Genomic DNA, 13,681 nt, shown 5'->3' with positions numbered 1-13,681 from the left:
GGTGGTCCCTGTGCTTGCAAAAGTCCACCAGCCCAGCAAGAGACTCAAGGGAAGAAGGCAGAGAGTGATTCATAAAGTCAGACGCAGACCGTATCTTCTAGAAACCAGTGCAATATACCCCACACCCACCCCACACTTTAGACAGTAATCATAATTAACTTTTCAAAGAGTTTGCTCTCAAGGCAAGCCTATTTCTGTGAGCCCAGGACCTTGTGTGGGCTATTTATATTAGGGACATTGTCTTTCTGGTTCCTGGTTCCATTTCTGAGCAAACTTGAGTCTCCCTTGGTAGGATTAGCTGCCATGCTCCACATTACCCCTCCCACTGAAGAAGTCCAAGACCCCCCCCCATTCCAAACTACCCTAGGAAACCTAAAAGGGCTCCCTTCCTAAGCCCACAATGGGACCCTGTGGTTGACAGCTCAGACTGGCCCAGCTTCACCCCAAGTAAAGTAGGTGGCCTAGCCACCTTAGTCTCAGCATCCAGGTCCCCTAATCCAGAACCAGCAATGTCCCCTAACACCAAGGCCCAGGCCACCAGGCCCCCAGAGCCTTAGGCTCAAACTCCGCCCCTCCCCCTTCCTTATCTCCTTTTCTAACCTTCTGCAATTTTTTTCAAGTCTCATTTCCTGTCGGGTTTTGCATTTTTCTTCCCCGCCTCTACCAGCCTATGACACACTTTCTCTCTCTCTCCTCTCCTCTCTGTCTCCTCCCTTTGAGTCCTCTGATCTCGGGAGTCCTGGCCCCTGGCATCCCTACCGGTCTCCAAGACCCAGGGAAGGTGGCAACCTCAGACAGGTGCATGCTGGGGGCCAGAGCCCAGCGCTGGAGGAAGCTGGAGGCCCGTGCGGAGGAAGCACTTGGAATCTGAGGAGCATGAACGCCCCAGGTAGGTGCAGCAGGGCTGGGGACAAGAGGAGTACAGGAAGAGGGGATGCTTCCGGAACACCAGCTGTGCTATAGAGTCAGTAGGGCAGGTGGTGTCCAGGGGTGGTAAGGATTCCACTCTTCAGGCCCCTCCCCTCCCTTTCTTTCTCCTCCCCCACCCTCTCTAAGGCTTTTGGGAATGAACAGAGCCTCCCTCCCCCCATGCTTCCTCCCTGCCCCAGTCACTCCCACTAGGTACACCTGCCCCAAAGGCTGGAGTAGAATTTGACTGACACCAGAACGACTGGAAGTTTGCAGGGCACAGCTGAGCCTAACTCAGAGGCTCTTAAGAGACTCCTTGCTCTCCAAAGAGAGGGGACAGGGCAAGGATGATCCTCCCGTGGCATGTATATTTGGGGAGCAATGGCCTGATGCTTAGATTCTCCCTAAGCTTGATGGGAGGGCTGAAGAGTTCTTCTGTTCCTTAGTGGTTCTGAATGTAGGAGACAGTGACACATCGCCTGGGGATATATTTATGCTGTGAGGAGCAGAGGTGGCCACCTGCAGGACTGCTTAGGACTATTGCCTAACCTGCACTTCCTGTCACTGTCAGAGCAAGGGGCCACCAGCTCAGCATCGATCTCCATATGACCAGACAGTTGGATTTGTAGTTTGAAAAAAGATTTTTTTCTTGTGACATTTATGACTTTTCTGGAAGGTATGACCTACTAGAAGGGAGGGGAGGGGTTCCTCACCCAACATTTATTTAGTACCTTCTCATGCATAATGTGTGCTGGAAATCTCAGGCAGTAAATCAGTCAGTGTACAGACAGGAATTTAACGGCAGCGCTTCACCCCAGTGCCTTCCCTGAATCCTCAAGGCATCTGTGAAGAGAAAATAGCTCCCCCTGAGCCTGCGATGGGTGCTTCCAGGGTAAAGCCAGCAGCCCTCCACCTTGCCACAAGGAAGTGGCCTGCACCTGTTCAGATTCTAATAGCAACGTATCAGAAAGACAGTCTGGTCCCTCACCACCCCCGCAACTCTGAACTTGCACAAGAACAGCCCTCTGGGTGCCTGCAAAGGAAAATCACTGGGGCAAATATCTATAAGCAAAACTCACAAGGTTGCCAGGTGCTCTGGAAGCCAGAGGAAGCTGAGTTTGGAGGACTGGGAGTTCCAGGCCAGCCTGGGCTATTCAGAGAATGCCTAGAGAGACAAAACTCTCATGAGGATGCCAAGACTTCTGTCTGAGTCCATCAGTCAGTGAGTACTTCCTGGGTGGCTCTGCGCCTGACACATGGGGGCCCCAGAAGCAATGTGAAACGTGAGACTGCTCTCCCTGAGATGCCTGTCTTTCTGTCAGCAGGTTCTGATGACAAAGAACTCAGAGGAAGAGTAGGGGAGACACTAAGGGGTCAGTAGGTTTCCAGACTGGGGCTGGTGATGCTGGGCTTCCTTCACCACTTTCTTGTACAGTTTTACAGGACCTATCCTACAAGAGACTTTTTTCATGGGACTATGAGTCTGTGTTTTGAGAACAGAAGATGGGATGAGGGTCAACCACTAAGCTACACCCTGGCCCCTCACTGGGGGATTTTAGGCAGGTGCTCTACCACTGAGCTTTATCCCCAAGGCAACTTTTATGTGTCTTTGTCTCTGTTGCTCTGTCTTTCTGTCTCTCTGTCTGCCTCTATCTGTCTCTCTGTCTCTCTATGTGTGTCTCTGTCTGCCTCTCTCTCCCTCTCCCTCTCTGTATCTCTCTCTGTCTCTGTCTCTCTGTCTCTCTCTCTCTCTCTTCTGAGATAAGATCTCACCTATCCAGGCCAGCCCTTTTAATTCTTTGAATTCATTTTGTAGCCAAGGCTAGCTTTCATCAAGCATCCTCCTGCCTCAGGCTCCAGAGTATCTGGGAGGATAGGATAGGCTTTCACCACCAGACCTAGCTTTCCTGGTGTGTTTTTAAAAACTGCCTTTGCTTCTCTCTGTTTTGAAGGTCAGAAAGACAGAGCATCGTTATGTCTTCTGTGGGCCAGTTTCCCAGACAGTCCCCCCTGGCTCAGACCATAGCTTGGCTTGCTGTTTTGAGAAGTCAGACCTGTGATACGTGAATTAGACTATATACACAGCATCAAGGGGGAGGGGGCAACAGGGGCCAGAGTTCCATCTTCAGGGCCTGGGGTCTGGATTGATTGAAAGGCCTGGGACCAGTGTGCTACCTGTCAAGCTCTGTGGAGCCATCCTCTAATAGAGCCAGAGGTTCAATCTTGTTTTCAGCATCCTCTATGGCAATGGTTCTCAATGTGTGGGTGGCAACCTCCTTGGGGGTCAAATGACCCTTTCCCAGGGGTCATCTAAGACCTGGAAAAACACAGATATTTACATTATTAAATTCTTAACAGTAGCAAAGTTATAGTTATGAAGTAGCAGCAAAAATAATTTTACAGTTGGGGGTCACCACAACATGAGGAATTGCATTTAAAGGCTGCAGCATTAGGAAGGATGAGAACCACTGTTCTGTGCTATTAGAGACAATTATGGAAGATGTCCTGGAGCTAGAGACAATAGTCAGGAGCAAGTACTGCTCTTGCAGACAACCTGTGTTCAGTTTCTAGCAGTCACAGCACAGCTCACATGCACCTGTAAGTCCAGTTCCAGGAGATACAACGCCCCCTTCTGGCCTCCATGCACACTGCACTTACATGTGAATACCCACACAGAGACATACAAATATACATGTTATTTAAAATAAATCCTTTTTTAAAACCTTTTAAAGGGAAGATAGACCTACCACTCACTGCCTTTGCTATAAATAACCAAGCCCCAGGCATAGATCCAAGGTTAAAGTTTGAGGCCAGATTGGAAGGGACGGTACCACTGACTGTTCGCACTATAGCCCAGCTGGGTAGGCTGTCTCAGGCTTGGTTTCCCTATTTACAATTCCAGTCCTATATAGGATGATTGCGAGAATTAAAAGACATAAGACAGTCATGCTTAAGAAATCTACCCTGGAAATAAACTGCTCTCACTTGCATGGCTGCATGGCTCAAGACGGCTGGAAAATACTAGGATTGATTGAAATCTGGGATCAAAAAGAAAAGAAAAAAAAAAACAGCTTTCAAAGAAGCCCCTCAAAAATGTTTTCTGCTGAAGAAAATTGGCAGGGTTTTATTTGGATTTTTTGCAATGCTAGAGACTGAAGCCAGGGACTCACTCAAGTTAGACAAGGGCTCTGTCACTAAGCCATGCCTCTATCCCCTCACTGGGGAATTCTAGGCAGGAGCTCTACCACTGAGCCACATCCAAGCTCCTCACTGGGAACCTGTTCGCAAATTCTCTACCACAGAAATCACATCCCTGACCCCACAGAAAAACAACAAGGAACAGATTCCCAGGCGCCATCCTTTTCATCCAGTCAAGCCACATGGGAAGAGCCCAGATCTTACAAAGCACCTATGCAGAATACAGCCCATATGCATCCCCACACCCTCCTCTAGGGTCCCTGCTCTCTGGCCCAGCAGTTTTAATGGGTGACTCTTTACAGAAAGGTAACCTTTCAGACAGTGATTTGCTCAAGGGCTCAGGTATTATAACGATCCCTCTCAGATTTGTGTAATGGGTGGCTGAGGCCCAATGCCAAGAGTAATAAAAGCTCACCACCAGGTCCTTCTGCCTGGCAATCGCTCCCTCTTCCCACCTTTGGCTCCTCCTCCTACCAGAACTACATCTGCTCCATGCAATAATGTGGTCCACACATCCGTTTCTAACTGGATGATGCTCCCGGCAGGTTGAGCAAGAGAAGGGTGTGCAAACGTCATTTCAGACCCCCACCCATATGCTTTATATGTTAGAATATCATCGTCCTTCCTGCCTCCCTCTCACTGAGGAATTTGCAGACATTAAGGCGAAGGCCACCCCCACCCTCATGCTCTGCCCTGGATCCCTCTTACACCTAGAGGGAATGAAGCCAGCACCTGCTGGAACTCTTGCTTTCTCTAGGCACTGCTACCCCTAGTAGTGGCCTCATTGTTAGGAAGCAAAGTGCTTTACGAGAAGATCTAGGGACTTGGAGCCAGATGACCAGCCTACTGTCCCAGCTTTGCTCCCTATGGCCGGTGGGACCTCCGAAAAGTGATCTCAAAATAGCACCTTCCCAGGAGCTGCAGAGATGTCTCTGTGGTTGAAGGCTTGTTCCTCTTGCAGAGGGTCTGGGTTTAGTTCCCAGCACCCTCATGGTGGTACACAACTGTTTCTAACCTCAGTTCCCAAGTACCTGACATTCTCTCTGGTCTTTGTGGGCACTGGGTGCACATATGATGCATATACATACATGAGAGTAAAATACTTATAAGATATAAATAAATAAAATTTGAAGCAAAAATTTACCCTCTCAGCCTAGGGAAATGACTCCATAAAGCATTTGATTTGCAAGCATAAGGTCCAGAATTCCATCCCTAGCACTTATGTAAAAATACAGGGCATGAAGCCGGGCGGTGGTGGCGCACGCCTTTAATCCCAGCACTCGGGAGGCAGAGGCAGGCGGATCTCTGGGGGTTCGAGGCTCGGCTGGACCGATAGCCTCCAAAACAATACAGAGAAACCCTGTCTCGTAAAAACAAACAAAACAACAACAACAACAAAAATACAGGGCATGTCTAGAGAGGGGCAATGATGTAAATGATGTCATTCCTGATGATAATGGTCAAGACTGTCTTCTGGCTTCCGAGTGAATTTAAGCAACAACAAACACACACACACACACACACACACACACACACACACACACACACACACACGAACTGTTCCCTAAATTGACTTGGTAGTCCAGGTCTGTCATCTCAACTACTTAGATGGCTGAGGCAGGAGGATGACAAGTTCAAGTCCAACAAGATCTACAGTGAGTTCAAACAATCTGGACAACTAAATAAGATCCTGTCTGTCTAAAATAATTTTTAAAGTAAATGTATCATCCTTAAATTAACACAGATGGTGCTTTCATGTGAAGCTAATATGTCACGGTGCTCCAGGGCATTTGCTTTCAATTTTTCTTTTTGTTTTAATTATTACAAGGATAGGAATCAGAACAAAGTGAAAGGTGCAAAACAGAGTAGGCAAGGCAGAGTCTTTTCCTTAATAAATAAAGAGCACGTGTAAATCAATTAGGCACTGGAATATGATAACTTTATCTTGAAGGGTACAAATAAAAATTCTTTTAGGATGTGTGAGCTAGATGGTCCCTTTCAAAGTGACTCAACTCTAAGCCACAGACAGAACAAGTGTGTGGGTGGCACAGGATAGACCTGGGTGGAACTTCACCTACTCCAGGGGAAGAGAGTTTAACCTAGTTGAGAAAGTGCTAAAAGAGACAAACAAACAGAGAAGAGGCAGAGCAATCAAGACCAGGCTACACTGAATCCACTTGAAGTAAACGAAGGGGAATGCTGGACTAGAAACACTCAAAGCAGTTTGATGGGGGATAGCAGAGGCAGGAAAGAGCCCTGGCCATAACGCTGGGGTGCTGAGGAGGGTGGAAAGCTCAAGGCCAGCCTGGGCCACATACCAAATTGGGGAAGAAGGTTGAGGAGAGGCTGCTTAGTGCTTAAAGAGCTTGCTGCACAGACATGAGTTCCTGTATCCAGATCCCTAGCGCCCACATGAAAGCTGAGTGCTGTGACAGGCTTTCTTAACCTGCCAGCTCTGAGTAGGAGGAGCCGAGACAGGCGGAGTTACCAGTCTAAACAATCAGTGAGCCCCAGGTTAAGTAAGAGGCTGTCTCAAAACATCAGGTGGAGAACAATTTGCTAAGACCCCCCCCACCCAAAGTCAATGTCTGATCTCCACAGGCATGCCTATAGGTGAGTGTGCATACACACTCATGTGTGCACATACAAATTAGGGAAGAGAAGAAGGGGAGGGAATGGGAAAGGAGGGGAGGAGAGGGTTTGGTGAAACCCAATCATAACAAACGGGAAGGGGGTCAGGCAGCTATACACACAGTTGGTCATATACATCAGTGTGTGAATGAATAAACCTCACAGCTCAAGAATTCTCCGCTATCTCACAGACATGCTTGCACAAGCATACAAAGATCTGTGTACACAGACATTCATGCAGGTTCAGTTTATTACAGGGTAGGGCCAGCTACACAATGGATGCTATGAGGGCATTGATAAGAACAAGGTGGGCTTGTGGGGACCCTTATTAGGTCAGTGTGTGCAAGACATCACTAAAATAACTGTTAAGATGCTACTTATGGCAGGACCTCTGAGGAAGGTAGGAAGCTTGGGGATTGAAAGTATTTATCTTGGATCCTTTTCTTTCACTCCAAATGTGTATGTGGGTTTGTATACATGCGTATATGCATGTGTGTTTCTGTGTACACACGTGTGTTTCTGTGTACACATGTGTGTTTCTGTGTGTACATGTGTATAGAGAGAGCATGTATATGTATATGTGTGTGCATGCATACATGCATGTGTACATGCATTGTGTGTATATGTACGTGTGTATGCATATAGAGATCAGAAGTCAGCCTCAGGTGTTGTCCCCAGAAGCTATCCAGTATGTTTCGAGACAAGATCTCACTAGCCTGCAGATCACTGATTAGACTGGACTGTGAAGCCTATAGATCCTCCTGTCTCCACCCCAGTGTCGGAGTTTCATGCATGCACCTGCATGACCACACTTTATGTCTATGCTGGGGATTGAACTTAGGTCCTCATGCTTGCATAACAAGTGCTTTGCTGAGAGAGCCACATGACCCTACTCCCAGCCCTTGTCTGAAACATTTTTAAAACTGTGAGTTGAGTTCTAACTTTTGGAAATTCCATCTCACCAAGACCTAACAGCATTTCCTCTAGTGCTGAGTATCCATTTCAACTCTGTCCCACCATGAGAGCATTGATACAAACCCCAGGCTGTGGTCTCTGTTGTAATGCAACACTAATGCCCATCAGTGAAAAAGAAACTTGTATTTTACGTCATTTATTATTACTATTGTCTTAGTTTTCATATTTTTATTGCTTTGAAGAGATACCATAACCATGTCAATTCTTTTTTTTTTAGTTATGCATTTTTCTTCACTCCCCTTCCCTCCTCCCCTCTCCCCTTCCATCCTACACCCTATACCCATGTTCCCAATTTACTCAGGAGATCTTGTCTTTTTCCCCTTCCTAGGTGGATCATGTATGTTTCTCTTAGGGTCCTCTTTGTTACCTAGGTTCTCTAGGGTTGTGACCTGTAGGCTAGTTGTCCTTTGTTTTATGTCTAATATCCATTTATGAATGAGTACATACCATGTTTGTCTTTCTGGGTCTGGGTTACCTCACTCAGGGTGACTTTTTCTAGATCTAACCATTTGCCAGAAAATTTCAAGATGTCCTTGTTTTTTTTTACTGCTGAGTAGTACTCCATTGTGTAAATGTACCACATTTCCTTTATCCATTCTTCAGTTGAGGAGCATCTGGGTTGTTTCCAGGTTCTGACTATTACAAATAATGCTGCTATGAACATAATTGAGCAAGTGTCCTTGTGGTATGAGTGTTTATCCTTTGGGTATATACCCAAAAGTGGTATTTCTTTGTCTTGGGGTAGGTAGATTCCCAATTTTCTGAGGAACTGCCATACTGATATTCAAAGTGACTATACAAGTTTGCACTCTCACCAGCAATGGAGGAGTGTTCCCCATACTCCACACCCTCTCCAGCATAAGCTATCATCAGAGGTTTTCATCTTGGCTGTTCTGACAGGAGTAAGATGGTATCTCAGAGTTGTTTTGATTTTCATTTCCCTAATGACTAAGGATGTTGAGCATTTCCTTAAGTGTCTTCCAGCCATTTGAGTTTCCTCTGTTGAGAGTTCTCTATTTAGACCTGTTTGGTCTTTAGATGTCGAATTTCTTGAGTTCTTTATATATTTTGGAGATCAGTCCTCTGTCATTCGTGGGGTTTGTAAAAATCTTTTCCTATTCTTCAGGGAGCTGTTTTGTCTTGTTGACCATGTTCTTTGCTTTACAGAAGCTTCTTGGTTTCAGGAGGTCCCATTTATTCATTGTTGCTCTCAGTATCTTTGCTACTGGAGTTATATTTAGGAAGTGGTCTCCTGAGACCATGGCAACTCTTATAAAGAAAACATTTAATTGGGGCTTGCTTACAGTTTCAGAGGTTCAGTCCATTTTCATCATGACAGTGAACATGGCAGCATGCAGGCAGATGTGGTGCTGGAGTTCAGAGTCCTACATCTTACAGACAACAGGAAGTCAACTGACTGTCACACTGAGGGAAGCTTGAGAAAAAAAGACCTTAAAGCCGGGCCCCACAGTGACACTTTCTCCAACAAGGCCTCACTTCCTAATAGTGCCACTCCCTTTGGGGGCCATTTTTCAAACCACCATGTTTATTTTTATTTTTATTATTATTACCATCATCATCATCATCATGTTTGGGTGTTTTGCTTGCAGGTATGTCTATTACCACATGTGTGCCTGGTGCCCACAGAGTCCCAAAGAGGAATTACAGGAGGTTGTGAGTCACCACATGGGTGCTGGGAATTAAACCTGGGTCAGGGTTTTTAATCGCTGAGCCATCTCTCCAACTGCTATTTATTTATCTATTTTGAGACAGGGTCTCACTATATAGCCCTGGCCAGCCTGGAACTTGCTATGTAGACCGGGCTGGTCTCAAAGTCACGGAGATCCTCCTGCCTCCGCCTTTTGTCACCACACTACACCTGGCATCATCTCTTTTCATATTATTTTTGTATGTATGTGAGCATCTATGCACATATATGTTCAAATGTGCACATATATACGAACTCAGAATTGGATTTCAGATGACCTGCTCCATCATTCAGCACTTTCCTCTCATGAGAGAAGCAAAGCTGGAGCCAGGCTGACAGGCAGCAAGCCCCAGCAATCCGACTGTCTCCACCCCACCCCCACAGACAAGCATGTGACCACACCCTGCCATTATGTGGATGCTGTAGATTTGAACTCAGATCCTCATCATTGCTCAGCAAACACTGAGTCATCTCCCTGGCTCAGGATTTTATTTCATTAAGATAGAGCATACACTGTATGCTGCAGTCTTACACATACAGCTCTGTCAGTTCTGTTTTGTTTCCTTAGACTGGGCTGCATAAGGTAAGTCTCATACAAAAAAAATGCATTTTAAGTATACCCCCCCGTCACCCTCCCCTACCCCTCCCCTACCCCCACCTTGTCCCCTAGGTAGTTTCACTTCTATTTTCATGTCATCTGCACGCAGTGATTTGGGGCAGCTACAAAGGGATATTTCATGTATACATGTGAAGCCAATCATTAGGCATGGGTCATTCATAGACACCCAGGGTGTCTCCTACAAGCTCTTCCAATAGCCAATCCCAGTGTCCTCTCCCCAAATTCTGTGAGCCCTGCTCCGTCTTCCCTGACCTGCCAATGCAGTCATCCAGGGTCGTGTCTCATCCCTGGCCTCTTTTTCTCAGCAGGCCTGGGGAGCTCCCCAACGTCGGGCATTGCTGAGGCTGCACAGCACATTCTACACATTTACCATAACTCTTTCCCACTCTACCATCAGTAAACACTTCCATGCAGTGAAAGATGTACGCTGGCCTGGGAATACAGCTCAGTGGTAGAGTGCTTGCCTGGCCTGTGTGAGGCTCTAGGTTTAATTCTCAGCGCTGAGAACAAAACAAAACAAAAAGTGTACTTAGGTTAGACAACCAGACTCAGCTTGGTGAAGATCAGTTTCACTGGCGATGTCCCGAGCATCCTAATTAAATCAGTAGGTATCTTCTCCTGTGTTGGTTTGAATGAAAACGGCCCCCATAGGCTCATGTATTTGACTGTTTGATCCCCAGTTGGTAGGCTGCTTGGGAAGGATGAGGAGGTGTGGCCTTGTTGGAGATGGTGCGTCACTGAGGGTGGGCTTTGAGATTTCATAAACCCATGTCAGTCTCAGTCTGTCTCTCGGCCTCCATTTTTTGGATGTAAGCTCTCAGCTACTGCCCCAGAGCCATGCCTGACTACCACCAGGTTCCCTGCCATGATGACCATGGACCCTCCCTCTGAAACTGTAAGCAAGTCCCCAATTAAATGCCTCCTTTTATAAGTTGCCTTGGTATGGTGCCTCCTCACAGCAATAGAATAGTAACTGAGACACCTCCCCAGCATGCTTAGCCAAGACACTGACTTTGACAGTGTCATCATCACAGAGTGTCCTCATGGCCTGTTTGGTCTGATGCTTGCTGGTCTTGACGTCCATGCTGAACACACATATGGGCGGTCTTTCTCATAGAGGATCCCACAAGTGGGGGATGGGATGGCCACCTGTGCTCAGTCTGCTTTTCTCCCAGTGGCTAGCTTCACAGCCTAGGGATCTTAGGGTCCCTCTTTTATTAATTTTTGGGGTGCATGTGGCACAGCATATGTGTGGTGGTCAGAAGACAGCTTGTGAGAGTCAGTTCTCTTCTTCCACCACGTGAGCCCCAGAGGCAAGAGATGGAATCCAGGTTGGCAGGCTCGGCTGCAAGCACCTTTATCTTGCAAGCACTGTTTATTTTTCAGTCTGCTGGGTCAGCAGCCCTTGAGACTTAGGGAATTGTTACTAGTACCAAGTAAAGCTGCATTTTATTGACGCTGATAATTCGCTTGTTACCTTCAGAAAGGGATTTGTAACTCACTAAAACCTTAGAAGAAAATATGACTTTTTTTGTTTTGTTTTGTTTTTACGAGACAGGGTTTCTCTGTATTGTTTCGGAGGCTATCGTTCCAGCCTGGCCTCGAACTCACAGAGATCCGCCTTCCTCTGCCTCCCAAGTGCTGGGATTAAAGGCGTGCATGTAGTTGGGCATTTGGTTTGGGGGAAATGTTTGATTGAGTAGCAATGGCATTACCTGAGTCTTCCCAAGCCTTCTATCTCCAGTTCTCAGTTGTTTTAGAAAAATGCAACTTGTTGGGCCAGCAAGATGTCTGGGGGTTGGGGGAGGGCAGGACCTGCAAGGTTGAAGGAGAGAACCCGTTGTCTTCTGATCACAATGCATACGCTACGACAGGTGTGCTTCTGTGTATGCACATGCTACGCATATTGAATGCAGTTTTCAAAACATCAACTGGTGCTTGCACTTGATGACATGACGCATGCCTGTAATCCCGGGTTCAGGAGGGTGAAGCAAAAGTATTGCAGGTTTAAAGCTAGTCTGAGCTACATGGTGAGTTTCAGGTCAGCCTGAGCTACATAGTAAGACCCTGTTTGTCTGTTTGTTTGTTTAGAAAAAAGATAAGGACGGGGTCTAGGAAGTGGCTCCATGGGTAAGAGCATTTGTTGTATGAGCATGAGGACCTGAGTTCAAAGCCCCAGCACCCATGGAAAAAGCCAAGCATGGCTGAACATGCCAGCATCCCCAGCATTGGAGGGTGAAGACAGGCAGGTCCTGATCAGCCTCTCTCACTGAGCTTCCAGTTCAGTGAGAAACTGTGTCTCAAGGCATGAAGGCATAGTGATGGAGGAAGACACTGCCAACACACACACACACACACACACACACACACACACACACACACACACAGAGAAACTTTTAAAATTCCACATTAAATAAACAATACAATAAACTTATATTGCTTTTTTAAGCAAGGTCTGATTTAATTATTGCTTTTAAGAAATGGTTTTTAAAGTAAAGGGGAAATATTGAAGGCTGGTTAGTTCTTTTTCCTCCTCTCCCTCCCATTCCTTCTCCCGCTCCTTGCCAGATTAGCGGGACCACCCTCATCATATTGCTTTAAGTGACAGGAAGAGTAAAGCTGGAACCCTCTATAATGCATGAGACATGAACACAAAGCACGAGAATAAATAGGATGTGTTCTAAATGTCAGATTATCAATACAAAAAACCGCACAAAACTTCACAATTGTGACTCACGAAAATACCATGTTAGGTCACTTCAATATTGGAAATACATCAGCCCTGTGCCTTTTTTATCCCTTTTCATAAAAAAGAAACGTGTCACTCACTCCTGAACCTGGCAGACAGTTATGGAGGAAATACTGTCCGCCCATGTGTCACGATCAACCTGAAATTTTAACTAACACACACACACACACACACACACACACACACACACACAGAGTCACACCCTTACTCCATATTGTTTAATATACTTCAAGGGAGGGGCTTTGACTTGGGTTTAGATCACTGAGCCACAGGGCAATCTTGGCCAAGTCCCTTCACTCCACAGAGACTCAGTCTTCTCATTATTCAAAGGAGGAGATCAAATGGGAATTGAAGTTGAGGGCCAATTCCAGTCAACTGCTAATGGCTTCCAGGAGCACTTCATAGAGAATCCAAGCTCGGTGGTAGAGTGCTCCCGGATCGATTGCTGATGTCTGCTGTGGTCAGGAGTCTGAAAGGGGTGGCCTGGACACTATAAAACTCCATGGTGACCTTGTGACTTTGAACAAATCACTTCACTGCACCCAAGATTTTTGTTTCTTCATAAAACAAGATAAATATGAATAATCTTTGCCTTCCTGTTCCACTAAATTGCTCAGAGGCGCTTACGAGTCACATGCATGTGACAGATGTCGACCTTGAATATCATTCTCAGGAGTCATCTATCTTGAATTTTTCTTTTTGTGTTTTAGGCAGTTGTCGGGGTGTGGTTTGCATGCCACAATATGCATGTGGAGGTCAGAGGATATTTTCAAAGAGTTGATTCTCTCTTTTTACCACATAGGTCTCAGAAGTCAAATGTGTGCCATCAGGCTTGACAGCAAGCTTCTTTATTCTCAGAGCCAGATAGCTCACTTACCCTCATATTGTTTGG

General features: G+C 46.3%; 1 protein-coding gene and 1 long non-coding RNA gene across 4 annotated transcripts in view; one reads left to right on the top strand and one right to left on the bottom strand.

Moving 5' to 3' along the window:
* The first annotated feature begins 670 nt into the window (after positions 1-670).
* The window catches only part of Card11 (caspase recruitment domain family member 11), a 124,009-nt gene continuing 110,998 nt past the window's right edge, over positions 671-13,681 (top strand). For both annotated transcript variants that reach the window (XM_021232972.2, XM_005079968.4), the window contains exon 1: positions 671-889. The gene's annotated coding sequence lies outside the window, so the exon portion shown is untranslated. The remainder of the gene's footprint in view (positions 890-13,681) is intronic.
* LOC121142028 lies at positions 12,488-12,984 on the bottom strand. 2 transcript variants are annotated; one of them, XR_005879043.1, is made up of 2 exons: positions 12,970-12,984; positions 12,488-12,928 (listed from the first exon to the last, which is right to left on the bottom strand). It is a non-coding gene; the product is annotated as an uncharacterized LOC121142028 (long non-coding RNA). The 2 variants fall into 2 exon arrangements; XR_005879044.1 differs by having other exon boundaries at positions 12,964-12,982.

The sequence above is a fragment of the Mesocricetus auratus genome, unplaced genomic scaffold (genome assembly GCF_017639785.1).
Source record: "Mesocricetus auratus isolate SY011 unplaced genomic scaffold, BCM_Maur_2.0 Super-Scaffold_100008, whole genome shotgun sequence".
Taxonomy (NCBI): Eukaryota; Metazoa; Chordata; class Mammalia; order Rodentia; family Cricetidae; genus Mesocricetus; species Mesocricetus auratus.
This window is presented reverse-complemented; position numbering and strand designations above follow the sequence as displayed.